Genomic DNA, 18593 nt, shown 5'->3' on the forward strand with positions numbered 1-18593 from the left:
TACTCTTCTTCCAAAAATGAAGAGTAGGTCTCTGTCTAAGAATCTGCAGAAAAAAGAGGAAGCAGCGATGAATGTGACTGCATCAACAATTTTCTAAGTCGTCCTATACAGTTCTCAGTATTTACAGCCGTTTTTAAAATAGCACAGAAGAAAATACATCTTTCAGCTGGAAATGTATCAGTAAACGGCCAGATATCAACAGTAATTATTACGTATGATTGTTGTTTCATTGAATTATTAATGAAGCCGTGTTTTGATCGGAGCCAAGGAGCAGTTTGTGATCATTCAAAAAATATCTCTCATTCCTGACCACATTAAATAATGGCCCTAAAATTTGAAACGTCCCAATTCAAAAATCTGGGGGCAATTATCTCATAACGATTGAGAGAAGTGACGGTGAAATAACGTGCGCACTCACCGGGGATCAAACCCGGGTCTCATAGAAATAACAACTAGTAAAATAGAACGAGTCCAATTGGCCGATGGTTATACAGCTTGTCATGCATAACAACTGAAACATGACATGTTGCAGTCACGTGTTTCATAATGATTAATCCTTTCATAGAATAATAAAAAGATAGGACACATTTTCTGAAATATCCTAAACTTCAAGACTAAAACTACGACTAAACCACCTGTACCTGTACCTAAACCCTAAAGCCCCACCCTATATCCCTCCCTCCAAAGTCCTACCACCACCCCTACATCCCTCCCATCCTCCCGGACCCCATCCCTTCCACCCTCCCGGACCCCTTCCCTCCCGGACCCCTTCCCTACCGCCCTCCCTCCCAAACCCCTTCCCTCCTGCCCTCCCTCACCCCATCCCTCCCACCCAGACCCCTTCCCTCCCACCGTCCCCCACCCCAACCCTCCCTCCCTCTACCCCTTCCCTCCCCCAACCCTACCCACCCTCCCCGAACCCCACGGTTAGATGAGTTGAATGTTCTGATGTTTTAGTTAGACGGATGGGAATCTAATGAAGATGAGAGAACATTAAATCACTGTTCAATCACAGGATGAAGTAATGCAGTGATCTGTATCTCAGTATCTGTACACAATGTTACATGTATCTGTAACTGTACAATCAGTATGAAATAAGTACAGCAGTTTAATCTATAGAAATTCTAACTCTTAAGATACACATGATCTGATTGTCACGAAGGAACATGATTGATAACAGTTGTATTATTGACACCAGGAACCAGTTTCATATTGATTAGAAATAACATTTGAGTTGATCACAATTTAGAAAACCTGTAAACCCGCTTACAGAAATAACAATCCCAATCATGAACTGATTATAGTCAAATATTCATCAAAAGAAATTTGAAATGATTGAATAAATGCAACAGGTTTCTGAGATTTCATTTCAAAACATGGTTTATAACAAACAATATAAAATTGGTCCCTAAAAATCAATTCAACAACCGATAAATAAAGATTAATGTTACTTATCTTGAATTTCCACATAGGTTATAGTGATTCCTGATGTCATGCTGAATCCAAGTGATTCCCGATGTCCGGCGCGAAACCAAAAAAGTCTGATTGTGAAACACTGATTCCTTGTTGTCCTGTGCTGAATCTAAGAGTGATTCTTGTTTTCCTGTGCTGAATCAAAATTCCTGTTGAACATGTTGAAGTGATACCTATAATAGACAAATCTAAGATTGTTTTCTTTCCTTAGAAATAACTGCAGAAATATCAAATCTAGAATTCAAACTTACAAATTAGATTGTTCACTCCAATCTGCAGTTCATTTATTCACAGGGTTTTTCTATCCACAGTTTAGGTTTTGCATCTAGAGTTGAACATGAAATATAAACAAGAAAGTAATGAAAAAACGAACAGTTTAAATATTATCTGTTTCTGAAACCGATGATGATCATCATCATCAATATCACAGACGAATGGAGGCAAGTAGAGGCATCAATCCTCCTGCGGCAGGCACTCGAACCTGATGGCATCCAGAATGCCACGGTACGAAACCCTGCCACACTAGACCGAGTGCGCAGCAGCTACACGCGCAGCTTAGATGATGTCATTAATAGCCAATCAGATATTACGTTTCATTTTAGCCCAGGTTTTGCCATTTATAGTTCTTCAAGTTTTCGTGCGGCAAAGCTGCGCATGTACCTGCGCACCCGGTCTAGTGTGGCAGGGGTTCGTGCCGTGGCTGAGTGTAGCAAGCGATGTCATCAGGTTCAAATCCCTCCCATGGGAGGATGTTGGTTGGTGTCCCACACGTTTGGACTGTGATTGATATCGATTTAGTGACAGATGAAATAAACTTACACTGTTTTCACTATTTGATGTAATCAGTCGATGGAATCATTTTAGAACAAATTCATCACAAAACAGCGAGGTGAAGCCCATCGTGGTCTAGATATATCGGGATGGAATGACGTCGATATGCTCGACTGAGCGCCACCAGTCCACAAGTGCACCGTTTGTAGGATGTACCTCTGAAATAATTTGATTTCCCACAATATCTGAGATGGAATATTTTTCGCCATTTAAACCAATGTTACAAACACTTACCAAATATTGAAATACTGATTTCAGGGGTCGGGAAGGAGGGTGGCAATGTTTAGGTGAGGTTTTTGCTTAATTTCGTGTTATGGTAATTCGGTAAAGCACGCCATTTTGATATTGCGTCATAGTGTACCTCAGATTGGGATTCCCGCCGGTAGACTGGTCACCGCCACCTGCATTCGCAAGTAGAAATGGCAACCAGTCGATTGCAGGTCTCGGCTTCTTTTCGATTAGATTAGGTTTTGTATTCTACGCAATATTCAAAGAATTTATTTAATGAAAACCACGCTCTTTACCAATCTAATCATTCGTTTCGAGGTTTCCGTAATTACTACTTTAGTTCACAGAAATTCCGCTATCGTTATTCATAGGGGCAGCACTGAACGGTTGTAATTTGATGCAGTCTTGCTATTTTACTGCGGCATGTGAGGAATACAGATTTTTCTTAAGTCAAATTTCATTCATCACTCAACACTAGTTTGTTAGAAATTAATAACTGTACCAACATTAGAGCTTTATATAAGGAGAGTAAATTAATGGTATGATAGAATCTCCCTAATTCCGATCATTGGGACCAACAAAATTCATTCGTTTTACGGCAAATCCGGATTTAAAAGTCATTTTCGTGTATATTAATGATTAAATTGACTGTAAATATTATTCGGATTAGACCAAAATTCGGATTAAGCCGATGCGGATTAAACGATTTAGTTTGAATGTATTAGCCAATAGAATCAGTCTTCACCCATCGAACTGGCCCCAGGGCACTAAAATTACCAAGAAACAAACACTGACGAGTGTTGGCCTGTTTAATGAACGCAGAAACCCTAGTGTCCCGACAGAGTACTGTGTACCGACAGAGTACTGTGTCCCGACGGAGTACTGTGTACCGACGGAGTACTGTGTACCGACAGAGTACTGTGTATCGACAGAGTACTGTGTATCGACAGAGTACTGTGTATCGACGGAGTACTGTGTACCGACAGAGTACTGTGTCCCGACGGAGTACTGTGTCCCGACGGAGTACTGTGTCCCGACGGAGTACTGTGTACCGGACGGAGTACTGTGTCCCGACGGAGTACTGTGTACCGGACGGAGTACTGTGTCCCAACGAGTACTGTGTCCCGACGGAGTACTGTGTACCGACGGAGTACTGTGTCCCGACGGAGTACTGTGTACCGACAGAGTACCGTGACCCGACATAGTACCCAGGGGCGGATCCAGGGGGATGGGTAGACAGTATTGGAAGGAAATTTAAGGGCACCTTTCTGACCTTAGGGCACACCCAGTATCCAGTTCAATGCGAGCGCCGAAGGCGCGAAGTCCTTAGAGGGGGGTCTGGGGGCCCACCCCCGGAAAATTTTGAAAATATGGTACCATTTAAAGGCTTTTAGAGGGCTTCTAGAGGCTAGCAGAGCAATCCAGAATAAACGAATCCGAGACAAGATTTCAACACATGCGGATAAAAAATGAAGCTGGCGAACCCATGAAAGAATGGTTGTCGCCAACTTCGCCTAGTGCCCCTATAATCTTTAAAAGTGCCCCTTAACAATTATACAGAATACGGCTAAATGCCCCTTCATTGTTAACAATCGGCAAAAATTGCCTCGTCTTCACATTTATCCTTATGTCGTGTGCTATCTTCCAAACCAAAAGTGCCCCTAAAATTTTAAAAATTAGGCAAAAAAGTGCCCTTTTCTTCAACATTTTCCGCGTATAGTGCCCTCTTCTAAAGTACGAGTGCCCCTTTAGCCCTCCCTGAAAGACAAGGAAGGACAAGGTGCCCTCATCTAAAGCATGAGTGCCCTTTGCAAAAGGAAAGTGCCCATTTTAATTTATCATGATTAAAGGCTTTACAAATATGATTATCTCTCCTCACTTTCTCGGCAGCAGTATATACCGATTAATTTTATAATTATGCCCGGATTACGGACACGGAATTAGCGGTTGCTGAAATAATGCCGTCAAAAATATTGCCGGTGAAATTTCGAAGGGCACTTAAAAATTCTAGACCGTATTGGGCAATACGGCTAATACGGTCTGGATCCGCCCCTGGTACCGTGTACCGACAGAGTACTGTGTACCGACAGAGTACTGTGTACCGACAGAGTACTGTGTATCGACGGAGTACTGTGTACCGACAGAGTACTGTGTCCCGACGGAGTACTGTGTATCGACGGAGTACCGTGTATCGACGGAGTACTGTGTATCGACGGAGTACCGTGTACCGACAGAGTACCGTGTACCGACAGAGTACCGTGTACCGACGGAGTACCGTGTCCCGACGGAGTACCGTGTATCGACGGAGTACCGTGTACCGACAGAGTACTGTGTACCGACAGAGTACTGTGTAACGACGGAGTACTGTGTACCGACGGAGTACTGTGAAACGAAGGAGTACTGTGTCCCGACGGAGTACTGTGTATCGACGGAGTACTGTGTACCGACAGAGTACTGTGTACCGACAGAGTACTGTGTACCGACAGAGTAACGTGTACCGACAGAGTAACGTGTACCGATAGAGTACCGTGTACCGACAGAGTACCGTGTACCGACAGAGTACCGTGTCCCGACAGAGTACTGTGTCCCGACAGAGTACTGTGTACCGTCAGAGTACTGTGAAACGACGGAGTACTGTGCACCGACAGAGTACTGTGTACCGACAGAGTACTGGTTTGAGCAGGGGACGCCTAGGCTCAACGGAGCCCCGCGTCCAGGATTTTTAATGGTTCTATATCAACTTCATGACCCCTTCTTAATACCCGAGAAGTTTCAGAGCCCTAGGGCCACTATCAAGGTCGTGCCGGAAGTTAGAAAAAGGTCGTTTTTCAGGTCTTAACTTAATGCATTTTCGCGAATTATTTGACACTGATTTTCGCGGTTTGAGCAGGGGACGCCTAGGCTCAACGGAGCCCCGCGACCAGGATTTTAATGGTTCTATATCAACTATATGACCCCTTCTAAATACCCGAGAAGTTTCAGAGCCCTAGGCCACTATTAGGGTCGTGCAGGAAGTTAGAAAAAGGTCGCTTTTCAGGTCTCAACTTAGTTCATTTTCGCGAATTATTTGACACTGATTTTCGTGGTTTGAGCAGGAGACGCCTAATTTCTAACAAGTAATGACAATGTTATGAAATTTTCATGACAGGTAATGACGACCACGCAATTTTATCGACAATGATTCTCTTTAATTGTTTTTTTATAACACAATTCGTTTATTTATCCAGTACACGCCGCTTTATTGCGTAGCGTTGCAACAGATGTAGATAAATTACCTAAGTTCACAATCCATGAGGGAGATAGAAACATTTTAAATAGTTATTCAAATATTTCAACACCGAAAATTCTGATATTTCACCATACTTCAGGCATAGGTTTTTAAACCGAATATATTTTGACAGTTCTGTTTTGCAAGCTCGATCCAAAACAAACGGGTATCAGTGAAATATAGTACTGAAAAAGTTGAACGAATTCTGGTCACTTTCACTAGCGTTAGGTGGATGAGAAAGGTTTAATTTATTACTGGCGGCAATCAGGGGTCCGATTAGAAACTGTTATAGTCAGATAATGATAGCGGATATTCTTAGTGAATAGAGTCACCACACCTGACTGGTCAATGTTTAACTATGTTCTCAGTTTTAGCATAAATTGCCGTCAAGATCACTTATGATTTCTTTATCCTCTAATTTAATTCTCCACGTTTCAGTGTGGTAGTTATTCCGGTATTTACCACCCATCTTACAATTTACTGACGTCGATAAATTTAGACGTTTTGTCAAAACTTTTACCGACGATGTTTAGATTCAGTCGGTGAAAACTCTGTATTCTTTCTCAAATATTAAACAAAATCAATTTATCATATATCTGAATAGTATGAATCCTCGGTAGGCTCATTTAACATGAATTCAAAAAGGTATTTTATCTATAATATTGGCGTCTGATCTTTTCAATTTCTAATTGTTTTTTTCAGAAATCATTCGAATTGGAATCGCATTCAGGATTAATATAAAACGTTTCTGAAACTGAAGGGTTTAAATTTACTTTAAGGATCCTCACTGAATTCATACACACACACAGGAGTCGCAGAATCTGTAAGGTAGGAATAAATATTGATACGATACGATACGATACGATACGATACGATACGATACGATACGATACGATACGATACGATACGATACGATACGATACGATACCCTTAGCCTAATTCTGTCTCTGTATCATTTAAATACATCAATATTGTCAAAATAGAACAAATTCAGCTGGTAAATTTTGATAGCGTTGATAGAAGAGAAAGGCTTTAATTCATTACTGGCGGCGCCAATTTAGATCAGGTCTGATTAGAAACTGTTGTAATCAGAGAATAATAGCGGGTAGTCAGTGAAGAGTCACCACATCTGACTGGTCGCCAGTCACCACAACCTGACTGATCATCACATTTGACTGATTGGTTCACTGGTCACCACACCTGACCGGTCACTGGTTAACACAATGACCAGACAAACTAACAAACTTAGATTCACCTCCTAAGCCATCACCCATGGAACTGGCCCCAGGGCACTAAAAAGGCTATTACCAAGAAACAAACACTGACGCGAGTGTTGGCCTGATTAATAAACGCAGAACGCTGACCACACGTATTCACAAACTAAGTTAGCCACCAGAACTCAGCGGTCTAGTGGTTAGCGTGCTCGGCTGGCATGCTGGAGTTCGCAGGTTCGAGTCCTGCTAGAGTTAGGGTTACCGTCGATCTAGGGTTAGGGTTAGTGCCTCAGGTTGGGGCTAATTTTTGGCCCAGCGAGGTATTTGTAGTACGATGATCATCTGTTTGACTCGGGTTGTTTTTTGGTCAATAGATTCTATACTAACTTATATATTTTGAACACATATATTTGCTTTATCTAGTGGAGGCCACTTTATTTAAAAGATACTTCGCTCAATACAGTAGTTTATTTCTAAATGAATAAAAGAGTTGGTGACATTATTCAATATATATAAAAACCACAATATCTACTTTAAGGTTGGTATGCAACAATTTCCACTCTTTTCCATAGGTGTCGCTTTGGATAAATGTCTATATCTCTTGGCCCAATGGACCGATTACGATTAAACTTGATACACAGGAGCTTTTATCAAGTAGCACTCGGGGTGGGTGAAATCGCTCTAGGTTGAAGTTACACTGTCCTAAATTGGGTTGGCGAGCCAGGTGCTATTACCTATTGTTTGGGCCTATTTTGCCTTTGTTGAGGCTATTTCATGATTCCTGTCGTCCCCTAAATGCCATTTTGGTGGAAAAAGGGTAATTTATTATTGGCGTCGATGGGGTCTTAATAGAAAATTGTTGTTATCAGAAAAATGATAGCGTTTCGACAGTTTACAAATAAGATAAACTTTTTCGACTTTTACAGAAGTAAACCGTATGACGTAAACATCAAGCGATTAAAATATTCACTTAAGTTTTATTCAGCAAAAAATCATCGAGTTTATTTTGTACGTTACAATTAAGTTCTTCAATTAAACAACTTAGTATAAAAAAAATGATGGTTGGATTTATAATTTTCAATATAAATGGCGGAACTTACTTTTTACAATATTGAATAATTCGATGGTTTAAAAAATACTAATAGAAAAGGAGAAATGGAAGATGAAATGAAATAATTTTCAGATTGACTAGAGAGATTGAGATCTTCTGGTGTTCTACATCTTATGTTCAAAATACACGTATTTATTATAGTGGTACCTGGTTTATCGTGGGCTGATTATATGTACAGTCCGTCTGATATTCAAAGTTTAACAAAATCTGATAAACACGTAGTCCAAAAACTGGCCCTATAAGTGTCACTTTCGTAATCTTAATTTGCTCTAACTGACATTGAACCACATAACTACGTGATAGGGGGAAATGTTCGTATTCTCAAAGCGTGGATTTCCGAACATCATCTACGGTGAATCAAACAGTGAATCAGTCGATACCGTATACAACTAGTGAAGATGGAGAAATTCAAATTTGATCAGTGTCATTAATTCAAGTCAATTACAGATAATACAGTCGTCTGTCAACAAAACGGTTACTATTATCAGTCACCAGCTGTCCTTGTACAACAACGCGCGTCACACATATAGACAATACAGATGTAGAACGATAACCACACTCAAACGTGATGAACGGATAATAAGATAAAATCCCACTATTTACAGATTAAAATAGTGGGATTTTATCTTAATACAGATGTTTATTACTGTAGAAATTGTTTTTTAATTTCGAGGTTTTACTTGAAAAAGCCGCCATCTTGATTTTGACCTTTTAAAGAACATTTCACATTTAAAATGTAGTTTTAGATTTAAATAGCTATATCAGGAATAAAACACGTTATTGATAGTTTATATCATTATGATGATATTTATGTAAAGAAGACAGGTTCTGTTACGGGTGATGAAGCTCTGCAGTTTTACACCCGGAGACGGTTTAGGACGGCGTCCAGAATAGACAGAACGAGCTCCAGAGTGTGGAAGGTTTTTCTATTGTATCGAGTTTGCCGGGTTTTGATCGTCAGTTTGTACGTAAACATCGACCATGATTAGTGGAACTCCACGTATTGTATTCTAATTTATATCTTGAGTGTAAAAAAAACGTGAAATTTATTTTAGATTAACACAATGTATTTCTCAAGTTGAGTGTGAACTGTTGGTTTGATCTGAATGCAGTGGAACACGATATCTGAGTGACTGTTAAAACCCTTCCAGGATTGGCACTGTCCCCCAGAGATGATTTTGGTAAAACCAGTGTCTCTGGTAAACTTTGCATCATCCAGAATCTACTCAACCAAAATAAATAAACTTGAAACCAAATTTTAGAATCTACTGGGCTTCATTTCTGAATGATTGTTGTTTGTTTTGACTGGTGCGTTGTCATGGTGATGGCAAGGTGATATTCTGGATCCGATGTCTGGAAAAATAGTAATTCCTCAAAGCAGAGCCAAATTTCATCCTGAAATGAATAACTACGATTATTTTCATCGATATGATAATGAAATGAGTTTATTTGAGCAAAATACGTTATAGAAATTTATCACAGAAATATAGAACTTGTCGATGTCGGCCGCGCCCCGCTGATAAACTAGGTGAAATACCTCTCCGATTTAAGTTATTAAGTTTCTTTGTTTGAAATACCGGTATTTTATTGGGAATATTTTTCACATAATTCTTCAGTGAACTATTGCACGGAAATCGCAACAAATTCCTAATTTCGTGGTTTTATTTCCCGCAACTATCAATTCGGAGCGGCATGTAAAGTCTACCGCGGGCACTATCGTGAACTCTTTAGTTGGTGCCCGGAGCGCTAATGCCCCTGAGCCCTAGTCGACCTCGATCTGCGCGGACTACAGAACTAGCCCTCCCAAGTGGAGTATGTCCCATTTAAGAATGATGGCGGACGAATCAATCGAAATTTACACTTGAAATATTTAGAAGCTTCTCTTTCAACGCAGAAGTGAATGTCTTCAAACCATTTCAACATTGAAAAACAGTAAGTAAATTTACTTATGAATCGAATACTTTTGTTGTACGGTTGAAGGTGATTCGAGATGGAAGGTGTCGGAACACAGGGGCTTGTCACAATGAATTCCGTCACAATTTGATGGACGGATGGATGACACCAGTTGCCAGTATCCCTATCTAGGTATGACTGCAGTTTAGGTGTCCCTAATGGTATGTACCTAACCTTACCATAACACTATTCTTTAATAACACTAGCGCCACCCAGTGGATAGGTGACCCAAACTGCAGTTAGCCCCCTATCTATATAAGGATACTGGTGTGGTCCATCCTCCATCAAATTGTCATAAGCTCCTGTGTGTTGGACATAAAACCGCCATGTCGAGCTAATGCGTGTAAAACTGTCGGCCGACATTCAAGATTCAATTAGTAAAATGTATATCTAGTGTGGATTGAGGCCTAATATAAACTATTACTATCAATACAGATGGAGCATTTGAGCATTTTGACCCCAGTATCCTAGGTACTATATATAAAAAGACTGAGGATACTGGGGTCAAAATCCTTTTGTGTCAAGTCCCTGTAATTGCTATCAACACAGATAAAGAATTTGACCCCGCCGATACCCTTGATTTTATAGTGCTTTCTCTGACAGGTTTCTATGTTTATTTCAGGGTGATGCTCTACTAACTGCAGTCATCAGGAAGTTCAAGCCGGAATAACTGTTTGGCGATGAAGTGAACAAGTGATCCCTCGATTCAGGTAGATATATCTTAGGCCCTAATCACAGACCTCTAGAAACTAAATAGTTTCAGTGGTGTTTTAAAACAGAGTTAACCAAAATCCAAGCAGGTTTTCAGCGCCGTTCTCAAATCATTGATGCCATCATGATTTGAAAGCTTGTCAAAGATTGCGGCTCAATTTACTGTGTTTGGGACTAAACAAAAATTTTGCTGCGATGAAATTTACTGTGGAAATATCAAACATGTTTGAATGGTGCGATTCACCTGCTGCTGAGCAACGAACATGCTGCAAATTTCGATTCGAAATCTGTAATATGATTCTTATAGTGTTCCCTGCTCTAAGTCTGAACCAATTTACCGTTAAGTCTTGTATGAAAAAAAGATTGTAACACTGAAAATTCTTGATACTAAAAGCATTTTGAATCTTGTTGAATCTGTTTTCATTTTTTATCTGATGAAGAAATAATGATTTTCAGTGTTTTGTATTATTTCAGATGTAGGCGTAACGCTAGAGTTTTGTTTATTCTACTCAAAAGAAGATGATGTTTAGATCAGGTTTGTTTAGTTACTCTTATTCATGTCGAATATTTGATATGATTTTTGTGAATTGCTCTAATGATGTTATAATGAACGTTGTTTGATTTTTTTTCAGTCTAATGGAGGAGGATTTCAATAACTGAAACCTGCGACACGTCTACACCTGAAATTGACTGCGCGTCAAATGAATGAATTATTGAATCTAAATGACTGTGATGTTTCATGCTGATTGGAGGATTTGGAGGAATGTCTCAGGTTCGAACCCAATGACTGTGTTGCGATGTCCCAGGTTCAAACCCAGTGATTCTGATCAGATGATGAACCAAGGTGTCTTATTACTTCACATACATTAGTTACATGTTCGCCACCTCTTGGAATTTTGCTGAACCACTAAATTACTGGAAAAGCTAATTGCGACGGTTGGCAAAATGAGTTATATATCGCAGGCGCCATCTATCGGAAATTTGAGTTGTGAACTTTTGATCTGTACACATTTTATCACAAAATCTGAGTGACTAAAAGCCCTTCAGGGATAGGACAGTGAAATTAACCATCAGTACTGAAACTCTAACTTTGCATCATTCAAAATCTACTCAACCAATATAAACAAACTTTTAACCAAATATAAGAATCTACAGGGCTTCATTTCTGAGTGATTGTTGTTTGTTTTGACTGATGCATTGTCCTGGTGATGGCAAGGTGAATTTCTGGATCCGATGTCTGGAAAATTAGTAATTCCTCAAAACACAGCGAAATTTCATACTGAAATGAATAACTACACTTATTTTCATTGATATGATAACAAAATGAATTTATTTGAGCAAAATATTTCATAGAAATATAAAATTAACCTCGAATGATGATACTGGAGGCCGTAATGTTGAGTCCGGGTGACCCCTAGATACTTCAGACCGCACAGATGATGATGAAAACTGTCATGAAAACTGTGTTCTCCCCTTCTTCAGAATCAAGCTATAAATTAAGAAAAGATATTTGCATTATTTACTTAAAAAGTGTCATTATTGCTTAGGCTACATTCTGCTTTCATCAATATCAATATCTATAGGCCTATGTGCCCCTAGAGGAACCTTATCTATTTTCTGAATTGATAATCAATGGAGTTTCAATGCACCTTATTTCTTATGCATCATCTATGGGAAATATAGAATGAAATGTATTCAATGAATTAAACTCTTGTGTCCATGATTCGAACCCTGTAACTTGCCATTGGCTGTTGAAGGAGAGGATTTTTCTCGGGTTCCAGCGTCCGCATATTTGACACCAAATTTCTTTCCAAAATTTTCCTTCCATACAAAGACTAACTCATTTTTACTATAGAATCAATCTTATATAGGTCTATGTAGTGTTAATGGAAATAAATAGAAATATCTTTATAAATAGACGATTATTTCTCGATATTATGGTCTGATGGTGTATGGTCTTCTGGTCTCTTCTTTTCCCTGGTTTAGGATAACACGGACACGCAGCAGGAAAACTGGAATAATCATTTGTCACATCCCAAACACCCCGTCCCCAGACGCGCATCCGCATGTGGTATAAGTCAAACCTCGGACTACATTAATCGCCACCTGGGTTCAAGTTGACATGTTTGACTGAGTTTGGACACTTATTCGATCAGTAACTTTGAGCCTTTATTTCGCTTCTCTTGCCCCCATCCCCGACCAGTACATGGCGCCTAATCGTATATCAAAGGAGTCTCATCTACGAACCTGTTCGTTGTACGTTCGTCGCCCGATAGAATCGAGAGAATTTTGCCCTCCATATGATTTCTACATAATGATATGCTGCAGTCACATGTATCATATTATCTCGTGCGCGACGCCGTCTCTATAATGATATCACAAACATAGACCCGTCCAGTGAGAGGGTAGTCGCATCTTCAAGTTCCTTTTTTACAGATATCATTAAAAACGGCGATAAACCTTTATAAACACCTCTAAAACCTCAATCAGTAAAGTATCGAGGATAGAACTATCCCCGGCTCGATATTTCAAGATATATGTAACAAATGGACCCATCCCGCAACCGCTGTCGCAATAGCTCATCCCCCTATTGTTGCAACACAATAGAACACGCCACAATTGACATATCCCGCGCACTAGCAATAGACGATATCCCCCAATTGAGATCGATTAGCCAATCAGCGGCCGCGTACTGGAGCGTGCCTGGGCTTGTCGCAGGCGCCGGGAAATTCGATTTCATCGAATAAATCGTAATATCAATCGAATCGTGCGCCATCTTTCGCTATTCTGATTGGATTTTACTCGGAAAGGAATTAATCCAATCGGGAATCGTATGTTCATTACGGAGAAATTGTTTTTGGAAAGTTTTAAGATTGTATGAACTGAAAAAATTGGAACATTTTCAACCGAACTTCGATAGAAAATTTCGCCTGAAAACTAGATTTTGTGAACGTTTAAAGACTTGGACTCGGAATCAAATTGACTCAGGATTGGATTAACTATGAAATAACTGGATCAGGTCGGAAACTGGTGAAAAGTTGCAGTTTTGTAGGTAGGAAAAATTTCTTAATATCAACGAATGTAATCATGTTATTTAGGTTTTTATAGGGAAATATATTATTATCATTATAGGAAGTTTACAAATATCTTAAACATTCAGAACGTAGGATATAGAACTTCACTACCCGAATTATATACGTAATCTAGTATATAGTTCATTGATACGTTATCAAAACTTTCAGCCGTTTATTTTTCTTACCGATTCTAAATACCCCTCCTTTTCAAATGGGCTAGATATAATATTTATATTTTGTTTTTATGCGTGACTCTTGCATGAAACTTATTTTTCTTAAGTCACTTGAACGTGATGATGTTGAGCAGCAGGGCTTTCAAAATATAAGTTGCGGCTATGTCAGCCGTCGCATCCCACTCTAGTAAGAATCCTGCGACGGCTATGAAATACCTCGTCTGAGGAATACAGATTTTTCGTAAGTCAAATTTCATTCATCACTCAACACTAGTTTGTTAGAAATTAATAACTGTACCATCATTAGAGCTTTAAGGAGAGTAAATGGTATGATAGAATCTCCCTAATTCCGATCATTGGGACCAACAAAATTCATCCGTTTTGCGGCAAATCCGGATTAAAAGTTATTTTCGTGTATAATTAATGATTAAATGATTAAATTAAATGATTAAATTGACAGTAAATATTATCCGGATTAGACCAAAATTCGGATTAAGCCGATGCGGATTAAACGATTTACTTTGACTGTATTAGCCAATAGAATCAGTCTTGGAATACAGAAAGACGTTCACGATTGAGTTATGTACAAATACCGATATGAGAAAAGCTTAGATTCACCTCCTAAGCCATCACCCATGGAACTGGCCCCAGGGCACTAAAAAGGCTATTACCAAGAAACAAACACTGACGCGAGTGTTGGCCTGTTTAATAAACGCAGAAACCCAAGTGTTGGCCTTGTACCACACTGACCACACGTATTCACAAACATTGGTAGCCACCAGAACTCAGCGGTCTAGTGGTTAGCGTGCTCGGCTGGCATGCTGGAGTTCGCAGGTTCGAGTCCCGCTAGGGTTAGGGTTACGGTCGATCTAGGGTTAGGGTTAGTGCCTCAGGTTGGGGCTAATTTTTGGCCCAGCGAGGTATTTGTAGTACGATGATCATCTGTTTGACTCAGGTTGTTTTTTGGTCAATAGATTCTATACTAACTTATATATTTTGAACACATATATTTGCTTTATCTAGTGGAGGCCACTTTATTTAAAAGATACTTCGCTCAATACAGTAGTTTATTTCTAAATGAATAAAAGAGTTGGTGACATTATTCAATATATATAAAAACCACAATATCTATTTTAAGGTTGGTATGCAACAATTTCCACTCTTTTCCATAGGTGTCGCTTTGGATAAATGTCTATATCTCTTGACCCAATGGACCGATTACGATTAAACTTGATACACAGGAACTTTTATCAAGTAGCACTCGGGGTGGGTGAAATCGCTCTAGGTTGAAGTTACACTGTCCTAAATTGGCTCCAAACAACGTGAAATTGGTAGTTAGGCCTACTTCGAGTACGGGTAGAACACAGTTTGAAATCGTATCGTTGTAGGTTATCGTAAAGAAGATGTATCCGTTAATACGACGATTAACAGTACAAATATCGATATAGACACGGTTTTAGTCGATACATTGATCGCCGGGTTTAAACATTCCTGGATATGACCATGTTTCACAATTAAATTCATCTTCTAAATGATGACGACCATCGATCACGTGTCTAATCGCATCATAATGGGTACGGGGTGTCCCGCGTTCGAACCAAGTAATTACTGATACTGGTTCAGAGTGGTCTTGATACTGAGAAGAGGATGTACAGGGGTATCCCGAGTTCGAACCCAGTAATTACTGATACTGATTCAGAGAGGTCCCGATGCTGATTAGATGATGTACAGGAGTGTCCCGGGTTCGAACTCAGTAGTGGTCCAAGTTGTCCTGATGTTGGATAGAGGATGTACAGGGGTGTCCCGACCGTACGGTGCTGCCGCTATGCTCATCGTTAGCGGGATTTCCGTACACTAACTGAAGTCAACTCTGGCAATCGTCGTGCTGTCCAGTTATACTCCGTTACCCTTGCTTGCCAGAGTTGACTAACGTTAGTGTATGAAAATCCCGCTACCGATGAGCATAGAGGCAGCACCGTACGGTAAAATGTTGATATATTAACAAAAGTAATTACTGATAACTGATTCAGAGTGGTCCTGGTCCTGAATATAGGATGTAGAGGGGCATCCCGGGTTCAAATCCGGTCTATTGGTACTGATTCTGATTGGTCCTGATGCTGAATGGAGGATGTACAGGGGTATCCCGGGTTCGAACTCAGTAATTACTGATACTGATTCAGAGAGGTCCTGATGCTGATTAGAAAATGTACAGGGGTGTCCCGGGTTCGAACCCAGCACTATTCTAGGTTGTTGGGATCATTCATTTATTACGTACGCATAAAATTTGAAATTTTCAACCCCCCTCCCCCTCTGTACGCAAAATCGGACATTTTCTCATATACATTAAGCATTACAGTACGCAATTGCACTGACCCCCTCCCCCTCCCCTAATGCGTACGTAATAAATGAATGACCCCGTTTCTCGAAAAATGATAAAATAACGTAAACACGACTTTCAGCAAAATTTATCTACATTTATTCCTCATTGTCATGTAATGCACCTGCCTTTTTAAGAATAGTAGTTGGACCATCGAATTGAAACCCTCGCATACCAGGGTGAAAAAGAATAAATGAATCCCTCGAGTGGACACCAGGGGCCGCAGTTTCACAAAAAACGATCCATTTTTTAAATGAATTTGCGAAGAAATTGATCAAATCTCACAAATCTTTGATGATAATTAATCCGTCGGTAGGATTTGGTTTATGATGCGGGTTTCAATCAGATTTAGATGCCGCAGTTTCGCACACTGAATAGCGAGTGTCCAGTTTCACAGAGAAAGGATGAATCAATTTCAACTTGGATTTAATTTTTTCTTCAAAATAAAATGTTTGAACGCAATTGGTTCGTGAAACTGTACCCTAGGCTCAGTTTCTTCAAAAATATTCATTTATTGAGACGGTAAAGTCGAATTGAGTAAAGTTTTTTTAGTTAATTATCTATGAAACTGAACCCGTGGGATTTACGTGCGACGCACTGAGTGTGTGTGAAACTGCTGGCGTCTGTTATCACAACTAAAACAACACAGAAAATTCATCTTTATTTCAAATAAAACAGAACAACAGTTCACACGAAATAATTATTATAGTCCCATAATAAAGAAAACCTGTCGATATTTCAACTTTATGATTTCATTGATTGAGTGACTTGTCATAACATGTCCATATTACATCATTATACAATATGTGTATCATACAATTTTTTTTACAAAACCAGACCAATAAAACTGGGTCGTGGGGTACAAACAATTACAAACTAATGCAACCAGTTATCGCTGCTTTACAGCTACATTTAATCTTCAATTTCAATTTTCCCTAAAACTTTAAAACCCACTATATAGAAACTTAATAGAAGTAAAAGAGACAACATTTTGGAGTCTCTGTAGAGACCATCATCAAGTCTGAAGAATAACTAAAACAGGGAAAAACAAGTTAATTAGGAAAGTAAAGCGAGTGTTCAGTCTTAAGGTTGAGAGGATTGTTATTTTGTGCGTATAGGTTGTTCTAGTTATTTCTTCATTATACTTTTATTACTTTGATTCTTGATAAATGAATTTTGCCTTAAATTTGCATATAACAGGGTTTAAATCATATATTCTATGCCCGAGTCAGGCTATTATTCTATTAGCAAAAATGACACCACAGCTTTGAGAGATCAGGGGATGACTCTATTGTTTTTATGTATACGTGATACACAGTCTATCAAACCATCACAAACAGTAGGCTGCCCGTGCCGGTCGGCACAGATAAACAATATTCATTTGGCTCCAGGTAGATGGTTGGTCGCTGTCCCTGTCAAATGGCAAATTGGTCCCGATCCCCACTTCGTCCTAGAATAGAGAAAATATTACATAGAAAATGTTCGATTGAATTAACAGTTAAGTGGGAATTGTTTTCATGACATAATTCGGTAACTAGAATTTATAATCACCTTATAATTCTAGATAATTCAACACCATTATTCAATCTTTGATCACTTTTCAAACTGTTCTATTGGACAAATTTCATGCTGCAAAAAATCATTATACTATGAAAATACTAAGTAATGTATTTATAGCAGTCTGAAATTGGGGCTAAATTCTATTAGAAAATCAATCATTTTCAAACTTGTGTTGAGCAGAATTAAGCAGCAGCAGCTGCAGCAGCATCAGCCGCACTGCTTCCCGGAGAATCACACATAAAAATTCTGTACAGAATAATTAAATGTTAGAATATTATGAAATTAGAGCACAGTGGAGTGATGAAATACTCACCATTTCTAAACTCATATCAGATAAGTTCAGTGCCATCTAGCAGGATTTCACTTCCAACAGTCATAATGTCATGAAGTTAAGAGAACTGATGATTTTCTGAGAAAATAAATTCTTAAAACGATAGCAGCAGCTTCAGCAACTAGAGCTTCTTTACTCTTTGAAGGTGAATATTTTTAATTTCTCCAGTTCCAAAAAGTGTTGGGCGTATTGCATTCTGAAAATTATGCCAGAAAATGGTTAATGAAATAGATAGAAACTGCAACTTGTTTGTGTTCGATTGACAGAAAACCTACCAGGTTAATGAGTA

The 18593-nt window shown here is 39.2% G+C and overlaps 2 long non-coding RNA genes across 2 annotated transcripts; one reads left to right on the top strand and one right to left on the bottom strand.

The window, feature by feature from the left end:
• Positions 1–9940: 9940 nt before the first annotated feature.
• LOC141904187 (uncharacterized) lies at positions 9941–11871 on the top strand. Its single transcript, XR_012619130.1, has 4 exons — positions 9941–10057; positions 10701–10788; positions 11264–11324; positions 11422–11871. It is a non-coding gene; the product is annotated as an uncharacterized LOC141904187 (long non-coding RNA).
• Positions 11872–11950: 79 nt separating this feature from the next.
• LOC141904188 (uncharacterized) lies at positions 11951–13143 on the bottom strand. The gene is made up of 3 exons (XR_012619131.1): positions 13037–13143; positions 12158–12278; positions 11951–12068 (listed from the first exon to the last, which is right to left on the bottom strand). It is a non-coding gene; the product is annotated as an uncharacterized LOC141904188 (long non-coding RNA).
• Between the last annotated feature and the right edge of the window lie 5450 nt (positions 13144–18593).

Source organism: Tubulanus polymorphus, chromosome 4 (assembly GCF_964204645.1).
Source record: "Tubulanus polymorphus chromosome 4, tnTubPoly1.2, whole genome shotgun sequence".
NCBI classification, from domain to species: domain Eukaryota; kingdom Metazoa; phylum Nemertea; class Palaeonemertea; order Tubulaniformes; family Tubulanidae; genus Tubulanus; species Tubulanus polymorphus.